Raw genomic sequence first — 21,059 nt, forward strand, 5'->3', positions numbered from 1 at the left:
AATTAAGGTGTCATGGAATAAAAGTGTGTGTGGGGTCCTCCACTAACTGGTTAAAGAAGAGAAGACAGAAGGTGGGAATAAACAACAACTTCTCCCAATGGAGAGATGCAACCAGTGGAGTCCCACAGGGTTCTGTATCAAGACCAATGCTTTTCAACCTATTCATAAATGAACTGGAATTAGGAGTAAGGAGTGAAGTGGGCAAGTTTGCTGATGCCACTAAACTTTTTAGGGTGGTCAAAACCAAAAGGAATTGAGAGGAACTCCAAAGGGATCTCCGCAAGCTGGGAGAATGGGCATCAAAATGGTAAATGCAGTTCAATATAAGTAAGTGAAAAGTAATGGATGTTGGGGCAAAATAATCCCAATTTTGAGTATACACTAATGGGATTTGAACTAGCAGTGACTGAGAAAGTAAGGTATCTTGGTAACAGTGAACAGCTCGATGAAAATGTTGGCCCAGTGCACAGCTGCTGTGAAGAAGGCAAAATCCATGCTAGGCATAATGAAGAACAGAATAGAAAATAGAAGAGCAAAATTTTCCTTCCCTTATATATATTTGGTGTGAGTGTGCTTGGAATATTGTGTTTTGCTCACCTTACCTGAACAAGGACATTATTGAGTTGGGAAAGTACAGAGAAAGGCAACAAAAATGTGAGTAAAGGAAGATATTATAGAAGTGTTCAAAATAATACATGGTGTGGAGAAAGTGGAGAGGGAGACATTTTGCTCCCTCTCCCACACCACTCAAATGTGGGATCAACCCATGAAGCTGATTAGTGGGAGGCTTGGGGCAGATAAAGGAAAGTACTTCACAGAGTGTATGGTTAAATTATGGAATTCAGTGCTGTGGGAAGTGGTGATGGCTGCCACTGGATGGTTTTAAAATGGGATTTGTCCGATGCATGAGGGAGGAGACTATCAGTGGCTACTAGACTTGCTGGCTATGGGTACCTCCTTCACCAGAGTGGGCATGCCTGCAGACACAAGTTGCTGGGGGGCTTGGACAGGAGGGGGCCTTGCACCCATCCTGATTAAGGGATCCTGTGGCCAGCTGGTTTGCCAGGGCAGTCCAACTTTTCAAACCTCAAGGGCTGCTGGAGGACTTGGACACAGAACCTGGGAGCCGTACACTGAATTACATTTCCATATCACAAAGTAAAGTGTTTACAATATATTTAATATATGCAATTCATATATTTAATTGACCATTAAGCAAGGTGGAATTAATTTTAAGATGATTTTAGGACTAACTGGATTAAAAAGAATGCTTTGTGGGCTTGTGATCTCTGCAGAGAACACAGGCAGTCCCTTCTTCAACCACAGCCCAAGCACAATAGCTGCTCCTCTAGGATGGCCCATCCATTTCTTCCCTGTTTCTCCCAACCAGAAACCCACCTATGTGACCCCCAGGCTCCACCTTCCTTCTTGGAATTGGCGTCTCTTGCACTTTAGCCAATGAATGGATGGCCATTCCCAACAAACGCACTAGCCCACCCTGGCTAAAGGCTCATCAGCTGGAGTGGCACAGGGCATGTTGGAGTGAGTTCTTGCAAGGCCTCCAGCCTAACCTGACCTTCCTGAGGCTCAGGAAGAGAGTGGGTGGGCCAGGAGAATTTGGAGCAATCATGCTCGTGCCATTCCAGGGATCTGGAGTGGGCAGGGAATGGGGGCACTCTAAGCAGCAGGAGAGCTGCAAAACAAGGCCTCGGGGCCGCATTTGACCCATGATCTGCATGTTGTACTGCTCCAGACTAGACAGACCTTTGGTTTGGTCCAGCATGGTTTTTGTTATGTTCTAATGTTCTTAAGCATTATTTAGAAAGCAGTTTGTGACACTTAATGATTAAGTGTTCCTCTGAAAATTCGTAAAGAATAAACTAAGCACAGGGGAAATGGTTTTTGAAATCTCTGGTGTATTGCATGTTTTAATAGAAATTTGTGGAGCCAAGGACAAATCTAGCAATGGAATCTGGCATTATAATAATGGAAATCTTTTGTGTGTGACTAAATTATACCACCTGGGGATAATACAAGAGTAGCAAAGTTTCTGGAAAGACATGACAGACTGTTATACAGAACAGGTAAGCATACAGGAACAGTCTAGAGCTGAATCAATGAAACTGTGCAAATAATGTGAGAAACGTCTGGGAGAAAAAAGACCTATCAGGGCTGAAACAGATCTTGTTCTCAATCACTATCCAGCAGCCTCATCACTTTTATTTTTACTCTGCTCATTCTTGGTAGCTACAGGGAAGCTAACTTTGATCATGAAAGTCGCTGCCACTCAACCCATGCCTACACAATCTGTGGCATTCTAGAGTAAATATCAGAATAAACTACAGAAAATGAAGAAGTGGCTACTAGATACAGCTTTAAAGTGATGCCACACACCCTAAATTGTTAACTGTTCATGCAGAGTAATGAAAAAGTAAACAGTTTGGGTGTAAAACCAACATCTAGGGAGGTTTTCTACTTTAGGAGTCTACTACTTTCAAGTTCATCATAAGTATTGAAATTATGGGTTTCAGATCATGAATGAAAAACAATCACTCTAATCTATTTTTATTTAAATATGGGGAATGGATGGCCTCTCCCAACAAAAGCATGAGCCTACCCTGGCTAAAGCCTTGGATCAGGAGAGCTGTGTTGCAGCATCTTTTTCTCTGCAGGACTTTACATGGCTAGAAATACATTGCAAAGTTTCGTATGCAAAGGTCCACATAAATACAAAGCTTCTTTGGAAGCATGTCTACCACTAGGGCCATATCATCAGGAGGTGCTGTGGAATCATGACACTAGACTGATAAAAAACCCTGCAAGGAATGGGCTTTGTCGTATTGCAGCACATAAGGCTAGACCTACATGTGTAGGTCTAAGGCTAGACCTACATGTGTAGGAAGAGGGTGAGTCTTGGGGAAGGAGACTCTCAGAGAGAGGCTAACATTTTTAATGCACCTCCATGTTAGAAATAATAGTTTAAAAAGCTAGATGAAAAGTAGTACATGCAAATTTATGCCTCCTGTGTTAGTTTTCTACTTACAAGGATTATGTTTCTTAACCTAGCAGTTTATTTAAAAGGTGATCCCTCTGTAGTCCAAAGTGGTACCTCAGAATGCATCACATCTAGGAGGGTCTCTTGTATAATACCCCAAAGGGAGACATGCATCACAAAAAGAAAATAAAACCCAATTTATAGGTATCTTTTTAGAAATATATAATTGAAATAGAATTACAGTACCTCTCATAATAGTGTGGTCAAATGATCTGCATGCCAGATTTAGTCTATTATTCAGTTACTGTTGGTGGCAATTTCAAGGCTGAGCTCTTTCTTCTTCTTCTGGCTTTTCTCCTTATTCCAGAATGGGCATCCCATTTGATAGCGGACATCTTCAACATAAAGAACAATTTTCTAGTCACCTTTCAAACTGAGTCCTGTCCTTGTAAAAGAGGATGCATGCCACCCTAAGTCCACATCACTACCCTGCATGTGCAGAACTGAGTCTTCTTGGCTGAGCATCTGATGCTTGATCAGAAACCTATCAGGAAGAGAAACTTGGACTGAGAATGAACAGTGCCAGTGCCTGTCAAGAATTATGGCCAACTGGGTTACTCTCTAGTAAAACTGTCATTGTCATTGTTCCATTTCTACACCACTCATAGCTGAAGCTCCCTGGGTGGTTTACAACAAAGCATAAAAACTATAAAATGCAATAAATAAAAACATTAAGAATTAAAAATTAATTTAAAAATATAAAAGAACATAAATGAAAGGAGAATAATCCACAATGATTTCTTACTCCTCAGGGTTTGTATCCTATTTGAGTCATCGCTCAACAGGTGGCAATTAGATTGGAAGCATCTCATTTAAATTGGAGAACAGCCGAGTAAACGGCTTGGGTGTAAAACCAACATCAAGGGAGGTTTTTGACTTCAGATGCCTGCCACTCAATTTTCAAGTCTTATTGAAGAAATGCTCTACAGACGCTAGAGGTTACTACTCTAATGCAATTCACTTTAATTACTTGGGATGATGGGGAAAAGAAGCTGCAGCCTCTTGTTAGACAGATTTTAATCAGTAGGAGGCTGATTGTTCCTGACTTTAAATGTTTTTAAAAAAGATCAGAGAGATTATTTATACCATTTTGAAATAAATTTTGAGTAATGTGTGAGAAGGAGAGAGAGAGAGAGAAAGAGAGAGAGATTTGTTTAATAATAGACAAGTTGTAAATAATTCTGCACATGTCAAATGTTACCATAGATCTTCATCCTTCAAGGGCTTGCATGTGGGGTATATTCAAGAATCTTGTTGCCCAAGATCTCTCTGGTTTTTGCTAGCATAAAACTGGTATTCTGCAGAACAGAAAGTGATCCAGTGCTGCTTCTGTGTGCCTGGAGGAAAGAAGCAGAGTTGCTTTCCAGCTCATGCATTCTGTTGTTACCCATTTGAAGAAGATGTCTGTGTGTGGCTGAGAAGAAATACATGCATGTAAAAATGCTTCCGGGGTTGTTTCTGCATGTAAATATCAATTTCTTATCCCTCTGCCATGGCTCTGCCACTGTTACTGTCATGATTGCTGTTGCTATTTATGCAGCATTAGCCATCTGCAGGGATGCAAAATCTCAGCTCTGGGGGTTAAACCTGGCCTGCTTGGGTCCCAATCTGGCCCTCTGGGGTTTTCCAGAAGACCTTCACCTGTCTGTACCCTTTTCTCCCAAGTAGAATTGCTCTTCTAAGGCTCAGTCAGCAGCAGGAGGAGCTGTATGCTAAAATATGAGGCCAAAACCGAGCATTTTTGATTTTGGCCTCACCCCTTTTGGCTTTGGCTCCACCCACCACTGTCCACAAGCACATCTCCAAGGTGGAACCTGGCCTTGGGCTAAAAGACATTCTGTCCCACCATTTATTTATTTTTATGCATTTATTTTAATTTTTATATACTTCCCCATTCCGTCGGACTCTGGGCAGCTTACAAGACATTAAAACCAACAATGATTAAAATTTGACTAAAAAGCAGCATATTAAATAAAACTAATTTGGGAAGGCCTGCCAGAAGAGATATGTCTTTAACCCCCACTTGAAGGTACCAGTCCAGTGGACTTTTCAGCAGTTTAGGGGATCTACATAGACCTCTGTGGCACAAGCACAGAAAAAAGATTGGCTGCAGCCCCCCCCCCCCCCCAGAATTTGAAATCTAACATTTGGCAATAAGAAGAGAATGGAGGGATGGACTTGACCATGATAAAAAGAGGTAGTGAAAGAAAATGCAGTTGCTCTGGGCTTGTTGAGGTTCAGGCATTATCTTAGTGGTTGGCAAATGCTGGATTCAACTTCTTCCTACAGTGGTAGAATAATTGTAACAGCCTTGGGCTGGGTGGAAAGAATTCCATAGGGGGTCTTCTTTCCATGGCAGTGTTGCCCTTTCAAAACTACATCATAGGTAAACATTTAAAGTCACATTTAAATCATATTTAAGTCACATTTTAATATACTTTCATCATATATTTTTATGGAAAGTTAGTGATTTATTTTCCCAAATATTTCGTTTGGTTTCTTGGAGTAGCAAACATGGTTGGACCATTCAGGAAGTATAAAAACAGGTAGAGAATGGAGTTCCAATCTGCATGGGAATTGTTTCCATTCATACAGGAATTTGCAAAGTTAAATTTCCTCAAGTGTCCCTGGTTAGACCATTATTAATCTATTTTCCGGATCTGCCAAAACTTTTGCAGGTTAGACTCAGGGAACTCCATGGCATTTGGGCAGAAGAAGAGTAAGGGTGTAAAGCAATCACTTCTCAGAAAGGAGTTTCTTTTGTTTTCCATCTATCCTTTATTGAGCGGGAACTCGTAATTGTAAAACACCAAAGCAGCCAAAATCAGATTTGGATAGTTGTCACTCTTGGAAACTTTTAACATTTGATTTGGTTGGTACTCATAAGGCACAATCCTATGGCCCTGCCCTTGATGCACAAAAGCTTCTGAACTTGGCTTTAGTGCATCCCATGCCCCTGCTGAGGTGTGGCAGTAGTGATGTCCACAGCCACTGTGCCTAGTGCTTTGATTGGTACTTAGCACTGGGGATGGGGTGGGTAGGATGAAAGGAGGCTGGGATGTTGATAAGATTTGTCCTCAGCTCCAGCCTTCTTTCCAAGACCTTGACATGGCCCTCCTTGTCTTCTTCAAGGTTCACTTACAACCTCTGAGGACATGCTCTGGCTGTGAAGGTGATAGGGTGGTTGCTTAGCCTTCAGTCTCAGCTCTGAGATCACAGGATCTTGGATCTGGACATTCAAAGAATCCTTTGGCCTCCAGAAAGCATCAGGACACCCTAGGATTGCATCCTTAATGAAATATGAGTTGAGATCTGAAGATGCCCTGTGGAAAAAAATAGTCTCTCCCTGTACTGAAGTTAGGGTGACCACATCTCTTCCATTATGGAGGGCAGTCCCCTGAAGGGCTGCCAGGGAGTGCCCTCTGTTTTGAATGTGTCCTCTGTTGGAAGGGCTGGCCTGTCCAAGTCCTGTCTGAAAACTGGGAAGCAACAGAAGGAGCAGCTGTGCTTTGGATTTGCTCATCAGAGTGAGCAAGGCTCATAGCATACCTAGTCACCATCTTCCACACTATGGTGAGATGCACTGCATTTCTATTTAAATCACAGCTATTTCTAAATTTGCACCTGTAAGTATATGTATCTCATGCAAATGAGACATAAGCGTGTGTTTTCTCTTTTGGTGAATCAAAGGTGAATTCCCTACCCACTATCCATGACCTCACTCTTATAGCACTGAGCTGATCTTTCCTCCAAGTAAATCCCTTTTTGTTGCTACAACAGGGATTGCTCAAGTCAGAAAATGTAAAATAAAATACTAGGGAAATTTCCTTGCAACTTTCCTGCTTAAATTTATTTTAAGTCCAGAGAAAAGCAAGAACACTTTCAAATGTCTCATGGATATAATGAAACAAAACCCATCTTGGATCTATTCTGTTTTTTTTAAAGATTTGCATAGCAAAATGGATAACAAAGAGAGAGATGTAATCTGCTATGCAGGAGACAGAGAACCAACCATTGCATATCCATACATATTGCTTTCTGTGCGTTAAGAATTGAGCATCTCAAAACACTGAGAAAGGAAACCAGAGAAAAACCTAGACAGCTCTTGAAACAGAATGTTTTGAGGGTATTGCTTTTCTTTACTTTCCAGGTACGTAAAAATGGTGAGAGACAAGAACAAATCTACAGAGAGATTGCTCTCAGAATTTGCACTGACTGCATAAATGTTATCTCCAGAATATAGAATTTTCTTCTTTTGTGGTGACTTGTCTTGCAAGTGGCCTGTGAGTCAATGACCCAAGGAAACTACTGGGCACCCCACCCCACAAATAAGGAACAATCCTAAAGTCTCTAAACATTATCTCTGGAGCAATAGGGTAATTCAGATTCTCTGATCCAAATTCCCACTTTCTCACAGCTGGCATGGAATGAACCATGCCAGCAGCACTTCAAGGCTTGGAAAATTTCAAGGCTTCAAGGCTTGGACAGCAGTCCAAGGGGAAAGGGAAGGGAGAAGACTGGAGTGGCCAGGATATGAGGTATCCTGAAGCTTCCACGCATCCTTCTCTCCATTTGTGAGTTGGCCAAAACTGGCTGTCTAGTGAAGATACAGAGTGGGAGGAGCAGGGAGGCAAAAACCTTCTCTACCACACCTCCTGCTCTGCATTGGATGCCTGTAACCTCTAAGTTTGGAACCTTCCTACATCCCTGTAGGATTGCACTGTAAGTGAAAAGCACTATCAGAACAATTGGTAGTAATGTAGGGATAGTATCCAGCCAAAATAAAGCAGCTTTTAAGTCCTATTGACTTAGATCTCTTACTTCGATGGCAGCCTTTTGGGTGGAAAAGCAGGCAGGGAAAGGAGGTGGCAGAAACAGAGAGAGTGAATGACAGCAATTTAAGGATCTGCTTAACTCTCCTATTGAAATAATAGAATTTAAAAGTGTGCCTCATTGGCTCAATCAAAGCCAAACTAGACAGGGGAAGTCAAACCCTGCACTTCCTCACCCGATGTCTTTCCCTTTTCTAAAAACTGTAAGGAAAAAGACAATTGGATTATACCTGCAGTGCTGTGGGCAGAAAGTGGTGGTAGGGAAAGGATTTTAACCCTTTCCCTTGGTGTCATTGCACAAATGGAAAGTACCTCCAAACTTTTATTAGCTGCAGAGCGAACAAATGAAAGGTACTAGTATTGATTTGAATCAGGACTAAGTTACCATTAGTTCCTACTGAAAGTGGGACTCGTATTAGTCAGTTAAGGTGCAACCAAATGCATGCCTATGCATATTGGGAGCTATAGGAAATTTTCCTTAACTAAACATGCATAGTCCTTTGCCCTTAGTCTTTTGATGACCTAAGTTCGTCCTTGGAGTTTTCACTTTGGTTTCAATGGGACCTAAATGGAACCAACATAGTCCAACCCAGTGATTCCATCTTTCCTCTGTGCAGTCAAGAGGAATTTCAGAAGGGGGTGATTTGCACTGGGACTGGGACATGAAGGGCTGTGTCACAGCCCTGATCTAATATGTGGCTGCTTTTCAGCAAAGAAGTCAATGCTGAGACATCAGGACATAGGAAGCTACCTTACGTGGAGTCAGACCATGGGTCCACCTAGCCCAATAATGTCGACACTGACCGGCAGCAGCTGCCCAGGGTTTTTCTCTCCTAACCCTACCTGGAGAAGTTGGGGACCATCAAAGTGGGTGCTCTACCATGTGCTTATGTATCATGTTCAAAGCATGCATGGAGTGTGTGGTCTAGTGATCTGTTGCCCTGGGCAATTGCATCCTGGGTCACATTGGTTTGGTGTTCAGAAAGCACTGCAGAGAAATGACTACAGAGCAAACAATTCTGTATGACTCATGCTACCAAAGCAACATCCTCCCTCCCCTCCACCCAAAAAAAAGATGTAAGTGAAAAAAAGTAACTTTAATGGAAATATCCAATCCAAGCGCATCACAAGCTAAGGCATCTTTCTCCAGGGCAGAGGATAGCAAACAGAATGAAAATGGAAACATTAATCTCCTCGACACTTGGAAAGGAGCCTGATCAGATTTGTGGAGTTGGATTTTACGAAATGAGAGTGGAGAGTTTCCCTCAACAAACACTTGTTTCTTGTAGATACAAATTAGCTTATATTAGGTTTGAAATAGCTTATATTAGGTTTTTCCACTGGGCATGCAATTTTGCCTCCTTTCAGTTCAGACCCAGATAACTTTCATCTCTGTGCTGGGGATCTGTATCAAAAACTGTTGGGTTTATTTTTCTCGTTTAAGCCAAGCACTGTATGGGAGGTTGAGAGTTGGTGATAGGCCCAAAGTCACCCAGTTGCCTCCATGGCTGAGCAAGGACTAGAACCCAGATTGTCTGAGTCCCAGTCCCATGTTCTTAACCACTACACTACATTGGCCCTTCCTTTTTCTAGATCACTTTAGGGCTTCTCTGCATGGGTCATTTAACCTGTTGCTGTACTGAGGGTCTTTCCATTTTCATTGCAAAAGGAAAATGCATCCTTTACGCAGGGCTTTTTCTGGGGCTTGTATGTCTCTGCCTTTCTAACCAAACAACAAGGCGGAGGTATGGTATAATTGTAGGAAAGTGGGTTTTCCAGCTTTTCGTGATGCTTTTGTTTTGGTCTGTGCGATTTAAAATATAATACTAGATTTTCCTAAGGTTCAAAAAAAATCTGCAAAAATGTCTGGAAATCTTGACAGAGGCCCTGAAAGTCAAGAATGCTGTGAAAAAGCTCAACAAACTCTGATGAATGAGGGATCATGCACACAGTGACTTCTGTAGAGCAACCTTGAAGTGCGGGCCCCTGCAGTGTGGCATAGATCAGGCAGAAACGAACACCTTAGTTCACAACCGAATCGGGTTGTGAACAGAAATTTCATAAAAATTTTTCTGCAGGTTGCAAACTCTGCATCGGCTGATGATTGCGAGCATGCCCACCTTCCCTGCACGGGTGCGATTGTGGTCGTGCTGGGGGGGGGGGAGATGGCCGTGATTGCGCCCGCCTCCCCCACCGTGCACCCATGCCTGCCTCCCCCACAGCGCACCCACAATGGTGCCCGTCTCCCCCCACCCCCTGCACAATCGTTGGGGTGTGTGGGGGGGAGATGGCTGCGATCTTTGTTGTTCTTTGTCACTTTGCTTCACATTTTCATGAGTAAAAGAAATAGTTGCAGAACGGATTAACCTCATTTACATTGACCCTTATGGGGAAATTTAATTTGGCTCACGACCAGTTTGGGCCACAACCAGAGTCCTGGAACTCATGAAGCCAAGGTACCACTGTATCTTTTTACTGGCCATGTCCAGACAGAATACCAGACTTCTAGTATTGTGGCAAGGTTTAGTAAACTGAGATGCCGCATCCTTCCTATCAGCTACACAGTCTAAGATTCTAAAGCCACATGAGAAAGCTTAAGATGCATTCACATGAGGATTGACCTGTGTTGTGTAAGCTCATGAGGAGGGGGACTGCTCCAGCCCGCCTGTCCCCCATGGTTTATCAAACTTGCTCTGCTGAATGAGTACAATCTAGCCTGGAGGGGATATTTATTTATTTATTTATTGCATTTATATACCACCCCAATAGCTCAGAGGGCTCTCTGGGTGGTTTACAAACATTAAAACCCCAAATACAGTGTCCAATCCTTAATAAACAAATAAATAAATTGGCTACAGCAGGACTGAGTATAAAATAAGATGGTTAAAATAAATTAAATTAATAAATATACCATTAAAATTAATTAACTTTAATATATTGGTTAAATAACAATGCCTTGACCTCCTGCATCAGTGATTCTCTCCTGGAATACTGGATCCTCAGTGCAACAGGAATGCAGAAGTTGTGGGGCAGGACCAGCACATCAACCCTGCTCACATGTTTAAACAATATGATTTGTTGAATGCCAGAGAAAAATCTTTTATCAAAGCCACATTGCTTCCTTGGAATCTATAGGACATTTGTGCAGGAGGTATGCCAGGAACACCCAAGCGCTGTGCATTCTTTGAATTAGGGATAGGTGCAGAGTTTGTTTCTGACCTCAAATCATGGAGATCTGTTCCATTCATAATCAGCATTGGGGACATGAGCAGCAGCAGTTTGTGTGTGTGAAATATTTGCAAATTCCCAAATTTGTAAATGAGGTTGGAATTTTTGTTTAAATGTGTATTTTGAAATATGCATGTTTTACAATTTAGCCAGTGGGTTGCTGGGTGAAAACTTTTGAAACACACACACACAGAAACACACTTTCCCAATTTTAATGGACCAGAAAAGAGACTGAAAACTGAAATGAAGATGCAGCAAAATGATTCTTGAATTAAACTTCATAAAATTTAGATGAGCCTGATAAATGTTGGCTCTTGCTTCCCTGTAACTATCCATGTAAAACTTACAATGCAGTGTGAAATGCATCTGTGCTAAATCAGAAAAATGTCTAATGTATGGAGAATGGCCACCAAATGGGCTTGATAACTTCCAAAAGATCAAATATTATCTCCCAGAAAAATAATGTTTTCCTGATTGGAGAGCATCCTGGCCATTGGCACTTACTAGCTGTAGCCATCTATGATTCTCCACTGGTAATAAAGAAAGTGAATCCCTGGAATCAGTGCCTTGCTTCCTTGCGCTTTGGATAAAATGCAGCCAGACAGCATTGATCAGAAATCTGCATGGGAAATATAAACTTGATTCAGCCATCATGGAGCTGACCTTCGAACAACCTAAGATATTAAGCAGAATGAATGGTAGCAAAACAAATTATGGTTTTGGAATGGATCAAAGAGATCATATCCTTTCACCACAGGCAGTCCTTCTCCAATTGTTTCGACAGAGATAAAGATTATGGCAAACTGAGTAAAAAGAAAGAAAAATACCTTTACCCAAGACACACTTTCATAGCACAAATCCGACTGTGTAAAAAAAAGATACTGGAAAGAGGAATGCACTGAATAATCCTTCCTGTATTTTTTGTAAACCCGGTAAAATGGCAATTGCTTAGGAAGAACAGGATAGCCTTTGATCAGACCTATCCAATGAGTAGAAATGTGTGGATCTGATTCTGCTGAGTTCTTTTTCTGTACCATTTGCTGTCATAGTTTGCAGGCATAACAGAGACTGAAACAATAGCTTGGGTAAGGATAGCTTCAAATAAAAGATGTGGGAGCAAATTTTGTGCCCTGATGCAAAGAAAGAAACACAGAACAGGAGTCATTAGCAGCTGCTAAGGTGATTGGGTGTCCTACTTTACAGAGAATAGTGGTGTGTTTGGCCTGAAAGTTTGTCAGATGGCAGGAAGAAGAAACATAGAAACAGAGCGAGTCAGAAGGGGCCTCCCGGGCCATCTAGTCTGATCCTCGGCTCCAGCCGGCTCCGCTCACAACATACGCACCATGTACATGTCCAGCCTATCTTTGAACACCCTCGCCAATGGGGCATCAAGGACCTCTCATGGAAACCCATTCCACACCCTCGGGGTCCTGACTGTCAGGAAATGCTTCCTGGGATCTAAAGGAAACTTGGCTCCCTGAGCTTTGCTCCAATGGAGCACGTCCTGCCTTCCTCTGCAGAGGAGAACAGGTCTCTACCCACCTCCATGTGACATCCCCTCACATACCTGTAAGTCGCCAATAGATCCCCAATGAGTCCAGTTCCCTCAGTCTCACCTCATACTCCATCCCCTGCAAACTGGCCACCTTGTGGCCCTACACTGCACTGACTCTAACCTGGCTATATCCTTCCTGTAATGAGAGGCCCAAAACTGAGCACAATACTCCAGTTGCGGGTGCACCAGAGTCGTATAGAGTGGTAGTAATACCTCTCTCGATCTAGAATCCATGCTTCTGGCTATGCAACCAAGGGTGGCATTCACCCTCTTAACCACCGCGTCACACTGCTGACTCATGTTTAGCTTGCAGTCAACCAGTACCTCGAGGTCCCTTTCACAAGTGCTGCTCTCCAGCCACTTGTCACCTAACCTGTACTTATGACACCTATTCCTGTGCCCCAAGTGCAAGACCTTGCACTTATCCACACTGAACGCCACCCTGTTGTCTCCTGCCCACTTCCATAGTCTGTCCAGATCCTTTTGGATCTGGAGTACCTGCTCCTCAGTTGTGGCCACTGCTCCAGTTTTAGTGTCGTCTGCGAATTTGATCAGCAGACTGTTCACCCATTCTTCCATGTCTTTGATGAAAAGATTAAACAGGATCGGCCCCAGGACAGAGCCCTGGGGGACCCCGCTTGTCACTGGCCGCCATCTGCTTTTGGTCAGTCAACCATGCCCTAATCCATCAGACAGTGCATTGGTCTATCCCAAAACTCCTCAGTTTCCCAACCAGGATACCATGGGGCACTTTGTCAAAGGTCTTGCTGAAATCCAGGTAAATCAAATCCACTGCATCCCTTCCATCTAGCCATCTCAAAAGCTTGTCATAGAATTCCACAAGGTTTGTCTGGCAGGACCTGTTATTGCAGAAGCCATGTTGTATGGCTGCCAGCCTCCCTTCTCTATCTAGCATCACTAGATCTCTCTCTATTATGAGCCTTTCCATTGTTTTTCCTACAATGGACGTAAGGCTAACAGGTCTGTAATTCCCCATGTCCCTTCTACTACTCTTTTTGAAAATTAGGACCACTGATGCCACCCTCCAGTCCTCTGGAACTTCACCCGTTCTCCACAAGGCCTCAAAAATGGAGGCCAGAGGGCATGAGAGAACCCCTGCCAACTCTCTCTCAAGTGTAACCCATCAGGGCCTGGTGCCTTTGTAATTACCAGTACCCTGAGGAGCCCCTCAACTTCAAGGGGGGTGACTCTAATCTGTGCCCCTAAGTCCCCTGTCTCATCCAATCTCCCATGCAGATCTCCCCCATCCTGCTTTGGGGAGAACAGAGTCAAAATAGTCATTTAGCATCTGTGCCTGTTCCCTCATATCTGTCACTAGATCTCCTTCCTCCTTATTTAGTGGTCCCACCGCTTGTCTCCCCTTCCTCTTCCTATTTACATGCTGAAAGAAGCCCTTTTTGTTGCTCTTGATATTCTTGGCAAGTCTCAGTTAGTAATCAGCCTTAGCCTTGCAAAGAATCCTTCTGCAATGGGCCTCCTCCCCCCGGTATACCCTTTTGTCTATTTCCCCCAGTACCCATTTCCTACAGAGGTTCCACTTTCATCAAATCCCTCTAACCACCTCCTTTTGCATCCATGGTGGCACTCTCCTCCGCCTCCCCAACTTACTGACTAGAGGTATCGTCAAGGCTTGCGCCTCCAAAACCTCCCTTTTGAGTGCTATCCACCCCTCCTCAGCTTGCTTACCTTCCAGTAACCTATCCCAGGAGACTTTCCTCAGTCTGGCCTTCAGTTGGCCAGAGCTGGCCCTCTTGAAGTCCCAGCTTCTAGTGCTCGACCTGCTGCATGTCCCCAGTCCCCTGATCTCAAAGCAAAGGATGGAGTGATCACTCGCATCCAGAGCTCCCCTAATCTGTACTTCATCTATCAGCTCCTCTCTATTGGTCAAGACCAAGTCAAGGATGTTTTCCCCCCTCATCACCTCTTAGACACTCTGTGTGAAAAACCCTCCTTCTATCGCTTCTAGGAAGCGACGTGACCTGGCTGTCACTGCCGAGTGAGTCTCCCAACTAATATCTGGGAGACTGAAATTTCCCATAATTACTGTGTCCCTCCCCTGAGATATCCTTAGAATCTGGTCTGTCAGGACATCATCCAGGGTCTCAAGTTGACCTGGAGGGCGATAACATACCCCCACTGTCAGAAGGATTGCCCAGTCTGTCTCCAATTCAAAGATAAGGAAACATCAGAAGAGCTGCACCTTGAAGTTGCTCACCAACAACAGCTCCTGGACAGCAGTCTGAGCCGGGACATGGGTAATTTATTCACACCAGACAGATGTATTTTATTTCCATTCAATTTACAGCTATTCCTTTAAAATTTGCTTCTATAAATATAAAGTAGCATATGGATTTTTTATGCAAACTCATGCCCTCTCCTTTGGATGTCTGTTTTGGAGGTGACTTGTAAGTGGTAGGGTGGCCATGTGTCCTACTTTACAGAAGGCAGTCCTCTGTTTCAAAGGATTCCACTGTTTAAATGTCAAGTCCAAGACCAGTATAAAGGCAAAGAGCCATCAAAAGAAAAGCTGGGCCTCAAAACAGAGACTGAGCAAAGCATTTAGATCACCCAGCATAATCTCCCATACTATGATGAGATAAATTTCTGTTTAAATCATAGTGCTTATTTTCAAATTCACATCTATACATATAATTAAATATATACCAAAGCGTGCCTTCCATTTTTGGTGATCTGCAATTGGACACACTAGTAAGTGGCCAGCCAGTCTTGAGCTTGGCCCGTCCTGTCTTGCCCTTCCAAACACCAGACAGTCTCTTTACAACTCAGATCCTTCTTGGCACTTCATAGCTAGAAAACAACGCAACTCTGAAAGTCCTCTAGTGAGTTCAGAAGCTTGTCCCTGCTCACATAAAGAAAGTTGTTGAACCCAAACTAGAGACTTCTCCCCCAAATTCTTCCTTTTCAGTAACTCTGCAGGGTGGCTTTTACTGGTGAAGGGCCAGCTGGCAAGTCCTATGGAAGCCCTCTAACTGGGCAGCTCAACTGTCCTGATGCTTCATCATGGGGTCAAGGACTGGGTGAGGCAATAGCTCTCCTGCATCCCTTCTTCAAACCCTCCTGGTCCTGCTCTTGTGGTTGTCCTGGAAATCTGTGGGCAGCAACCCTGAAGACACTTCAAAGGCCTATGTTTCCTGGGTTCCCAAAGCTCCCATCTCCACTTCCTCAAGGTCTTCTTGTTGCTGTTCTTCAGCATCTTGGGCATTGTCACCCTGCTAAAAGCAGTACTTGGCTTCACTCACTACATTTTCTCACCCTCCATGCATGCTTATAGCGAACCTTGTGTTGCACTTTTGGGTTGTATCCAATGTTAAGCCTACTTAGAGCATGTCCACCAAAATGAATGAAGCTTAAGTTGGATCCATTGTTCTTACAATGCTTTAGGGACTTCACCAACCATTTTACAAAAATACAGTGGGGAGAGGCATGGCAATCCAGTGCGAAAGAGTGAGAAACTCACTTTATAAGGCAATTTTGTTCCATGGCAATTTCAACAAGAAAGTGGAACCAGCACCAGTACAACAACACAGAGGCTTTGTTCCAGTGCTGAATGGGAGAACAGAAGCCAATCTGAGCTGACAGTTGCCTCTGCCTTATATTTTTCAGAGTTCTGAAATTAAATGAGTATTAACTTAATACAGGCTGGCTGCATTACATTGATCTATGACAGATTATGAGTGGATGTTAAATAAACCTTGCTCCAGGCTCAAGCTAATATTGTGCAGAAATTCTCTTTCTCAACACTCTTTATCTTGAATCATGTAATCTCTTTCATAAAGGCAGCTTATTCTGTAGTGATAACTCCTTCACATGCATGAAACGCCCTAATTTAAGATACTCAGGTCAGTCCACATGCCATCTGATTAGTATAATGGCATGCTTTGCCTCCACTCTTATGGCCTACTCCTTGGAACTGTGTAGCACAAACACATTTGAAGTGGGCAGTGGTAGAACTGACTGAACACTTCAAACTTTATGTTGTCATCTTCCTGAGTACTGTTTTCCATTCAACAGTGATATATTTAGGGTATAATCCTATGGGGTTACTATTCCTAAATTTAGCATTATTGAACTGTACCTAAATGTATTTTGGAAATTAAGAACAAAGAAGCATTTCAGATCTCTGACACATTGGTTCAACTCTGGGGGAAAATAATCAGGTTATTTGGAACCTCCAAATCCAGGGAGAAATTTGGATGGGGAGGATTTTATAAGCATCCATAGCTGTGTTTCCCTAATTAGAGATGCAGCTCTAAAATGTGATAGAGAAACACCTGGAAAACCACCTGCCCCTTATTCAAGCAAAGGCTGTTGTCAAGGTAACTGCTCCCTTAAAATTCCTAGCAAGGGATCCAAACAAACAATGGAAACTTCACAGGTATTTTTGCCAGCCAGCCACCTCCCACAGACTGAGATTCACACAGGTAATGACAATAAGTTAGATTCATTCTGTGAAGGTCAAAAACTGGATGTACGTCACTGAATCTCATCTTTCAAATAGCTCTGACTAATATTACTAGCCCACAAACTTGTTTATTACCTCAGCTGGCCATGCTGAGCCATGCCCTGTAATTTATTTGTGGCCTGAGAGAAAACAGCTCCGTCACATTTCCCTACCTGAGTCCCTGGAGACTCATCACAGGTGACCAATGGAGAGGTTACTTAATTCCAGGCTTAATTTGTAGAACCATTTCTCAAGCAGTTGTTGTGTGATAATCACAGGATAACTGGAATCAGTTCAAAATGGCCACACTAAAATAAAATAAAATAAAATAAAATAAAATAAAATAAAATAAAATAAAATATGGTTTTCTTAAAAGAAACAAAGTATGGAAAAGAAAGGAAAAAAAGGGGAAAGAAAAATGCCAAGGGAACTTACACAATTATAACATATAAATTCCATCTTTCTGTCTATAAATACTTTGTTGGAGCCCACAGAACAACAACAACAACAACAACTCTCTAAACCAGGAAATGTTGCAATCACTTCAAGTCAGTTTTATTTTGCTCTGTATTAATTACTGCATATAGTAAAATTTCCATTTATCATTAAATTCTTTGATCAGTCTTCTGTTTACATAATTATTAAGTTCTGCCATCACTGCATAATCACCCAACTTGTTTTTCCAATCTTCAATTGTTTGGCATACTGCTGTTTTCCATTTAGAAGCAATTGTAATTCTTGTGGCAGTTAGCATATATTTAAACACCTCTGATGTACGATACTTCCCATTGTGATTTTTCGTCGTTGTTGTGATCATTATGTGACTGGACCCACAGAGCACCTGATTTTGTGATGGAGTAATTTGCTGGGAGACCACATGGCTTATATACAGGAGGTCTCCGGTTTAATCTCTGGCTTCCTTAGAGACAACCCTATTGAAGGATTAAGTGCTACTGAGCTCACTGGAATTTGCTTTCAGCAAGTGGATAGAGGCTTGCACTGTAGTATGTGTGTGTTTTTAAAAGGGTGTTAGGTCTCAGCACTCCAAGAAGTTCTCCCTGGATGCCTGAGATTTTGCAAAGATCCTGCTGCACTGGACTATGCGTTGGATCAGTAGACTGATGGGTTAAAAGTCTGCTTTATATGTTTATGGTGGTGGGGCTATTTGCTAGGGATGGGCAGAAGGTTAACTGGGATGCATTGGCAGATCTCAGAGTAAAGTTTAGAAGACTGTAAAAGTTTCTTGACTCCTGATTGTCTAACAAAAGCAACACTTAAAAAGCTCCCATGGTTGTTGTTAGGTGCCTTCAGGTCATCTATGACTTATGGTGATCCTATGAATGAATGTCCTCCAATATCTCCTGTCCTTCACAAAATGTACTGTTTTGGTCTCACAGATTTAAGGCTGTGGCTTCCTTTATGGAATCAATCTATAAGGCTTCCATCTCCCCACCACGGCCCAAAGAGGTTGCTGGAAAATAAGGCTCAGTGAGAAAATCAGTGATGGATTTGTGCATGAGATGACTTTTGAACCTGGCTCTGGCACTGATCTCAAGCTGAGCATGTGCTCACGGGGTGCCCATTCCTCAACCCATAGCTTAGGTCCACCCACCTAGCCAACGTCTTGTACCTGCCTCTGGTTCCTGGACATCCAGGTTGCAGTAAAATCCAGTCAGGCTGGGTGGAGTATGCTGGGAGTTGCAGGAGTTGTTCTGTCTAAGCATGCATAGGATTGCACCCTAAATAAATCCTGCCATCCCTGCAATATACATTTGGCTCTCTAACCATCCTTCTGCAGTCCTCTGAAACAGTGGGTTTGTTCAGTGAGTGTCTGCTGACATCCATGGTGAGATACTTAATAAGGTTATGTTTCAGAAGTTATAAACCCAGAATGCAAACCCAAGGAAATAACCATATAACTGAAATGAGTTCTTCTCAAGAACATCCTGCCAGCCCATGAAGAGAGCAGCAAGACTTGTACATAATAAATAATTCAATGCAGGGCTGAATATTTATGGAATGATAGAGTTGGAAAGGGCCATTTGGACCCTCAACTTCTGCTTTCTGGTTGGTGCAGGCAGGTATCCAGTTCAAAGCATCCTTGACATAACCCATCCAATATCTTATTTATGGCCCCATCTTTTTGTGCAAAGTCTACCCATGAAATCCATTCTTCACTAGCCCAGTTCTTTGCCAACTTTTGTTCAATTTGCTTTGTTTGTTTTTGTAGTGGAGGAACATTAAAAAAGAAACCTTAGGTGTTAATTACTTTTAGGCTGTCAAAGAATAATACCAAAAGAAGCACATTCTGATAAATGTCATCCTGGAGGAAATGTGGCTGTTTTTTTGGTGTAGCTATATAAACTGAAAAGATTGGATTAGTTATAGATGCGCAAAAGCAAAAATAAATCAAGAGGCTATGTTTCACTTTCAAGGCAATCTGCAGAATAGATGTGGCTATTGTTGAAAGCTGAATTCCATGCTCCAATATTGTTCTTTTCCCTTTGTTTTCTCTGGACAAGACTGCTTTGCTGTATTGATTTCTTGTTTGCTATTATATAGAACTTGTACATCAAGATTATAGTAAAAATAGATGTCACAAACAGAAACTGTAAGTCAAAACTTAACTCCCTCCCCCAGTCAGAGACAGGAAGATTGAGAGCCTATCTATATTTTCAGCAGAATCACATGGTGAATTTTTTTCTGGGATACACCACTGAAGGTTGCCTATAAGCATATATGCACACATTTGTATGGTTGGGGACAAACTGAATATGAATGCTCTTCCACATGCCTTATCCACAGGGAAACAAATTGGTCAAACATCACAGGTGACTTAGAACTGTAGCTGCCATGGGCATAAATGGCTATGTGGTCCCTAGCTTATCCCATGCCATGAGACAGTATACAAATCTTTAGAAAGTGGGCACATGGCTTTCTCTATTAGAGCACCTTTGTGTCAAGAAAGTAGAGGACCAGAAATCTCAAGCATCACAAAGAGTGAAGGACAGTTCCACTTGGTTTCTCAAGATGGCGCTCACATCAAGGTCCCACTAATGACTCTATTCCAGCCATTTTTCAGGCTTCAAGTTGCTTTTTGTTTGTGGACATCTCCTGGATGTTGTAGTGGATTATAAGGAGGGTTAAAGGGTAGGCATTCAGATCACACCAAGCCTATTCTGTTGCTCCATGTGAACTGAGAGTTCTTCTCAGGGAACACTTTGGTATCCCCCAGATCTGGTCATTAGTAATCATGGGAATGTTTCTCTGCCATTACTGAACCTCCCATTGTGGGATTTCTGATAAACTTTCATGGTTACATATAATTCCAACATTTGGCAGTGTTCATAAACAGCATCTGTTCCAGGTAATGATGAAACTAGGCAATTTCAATGTCACTCTCTTTATCATCTTTCCAGTCTTATAGTGCTTGCTCTGAACTTTGAGATTTCTTTTTAAATCACACAAAATCTGTGTGCATTTCTGCATGTCTTTCTCTCTGTACATGCAGATTTGTATGCATGTTTGCCTAAAGAGCTGAGGGTGATAAAGCAAGAGCATAGACAGCTGGAGCTCAGATGGAAAAGATCTTGAAATGAATCCAACCATACATGGCTTGGTGTGCAATATGTAGCCTACTTCATGGTGGTGAAGGCAGCAAGGGTGGATCTTCTGGGGGGATCAAGGCCTTTTACATCAGGACCTTTTATATCTGTGAACATATTACCCCACTCCTGCACAGGGTACACTTGCTACCAGTTGCTGTCCAGACCAGATTCAAGGTGCTTACAATAACATATGAAGCCTAAATGGCTTGGACCAGGGTATCTCCATATGTACCAACCCAATCACTGAGGTCATCATTAGAGACCCTTCTTTGTATCCCATCCCCCAGTGAAGTTAAGA

This window comes from Varanus komodoensis, unplaced genomic scaffold (assembly GCF_004798865.1).
Source record: "Varanus komodoensis strain SLA01 unplaced genomic scaffold, ASM479886v1 scaffold13_3, whole genome shotgun sequence".
NCBI lineage: Eukaryota > Metazoa > Chordata > Lepidosauria > Squamata > Varanidae > Varanus > Varanus komodoensis.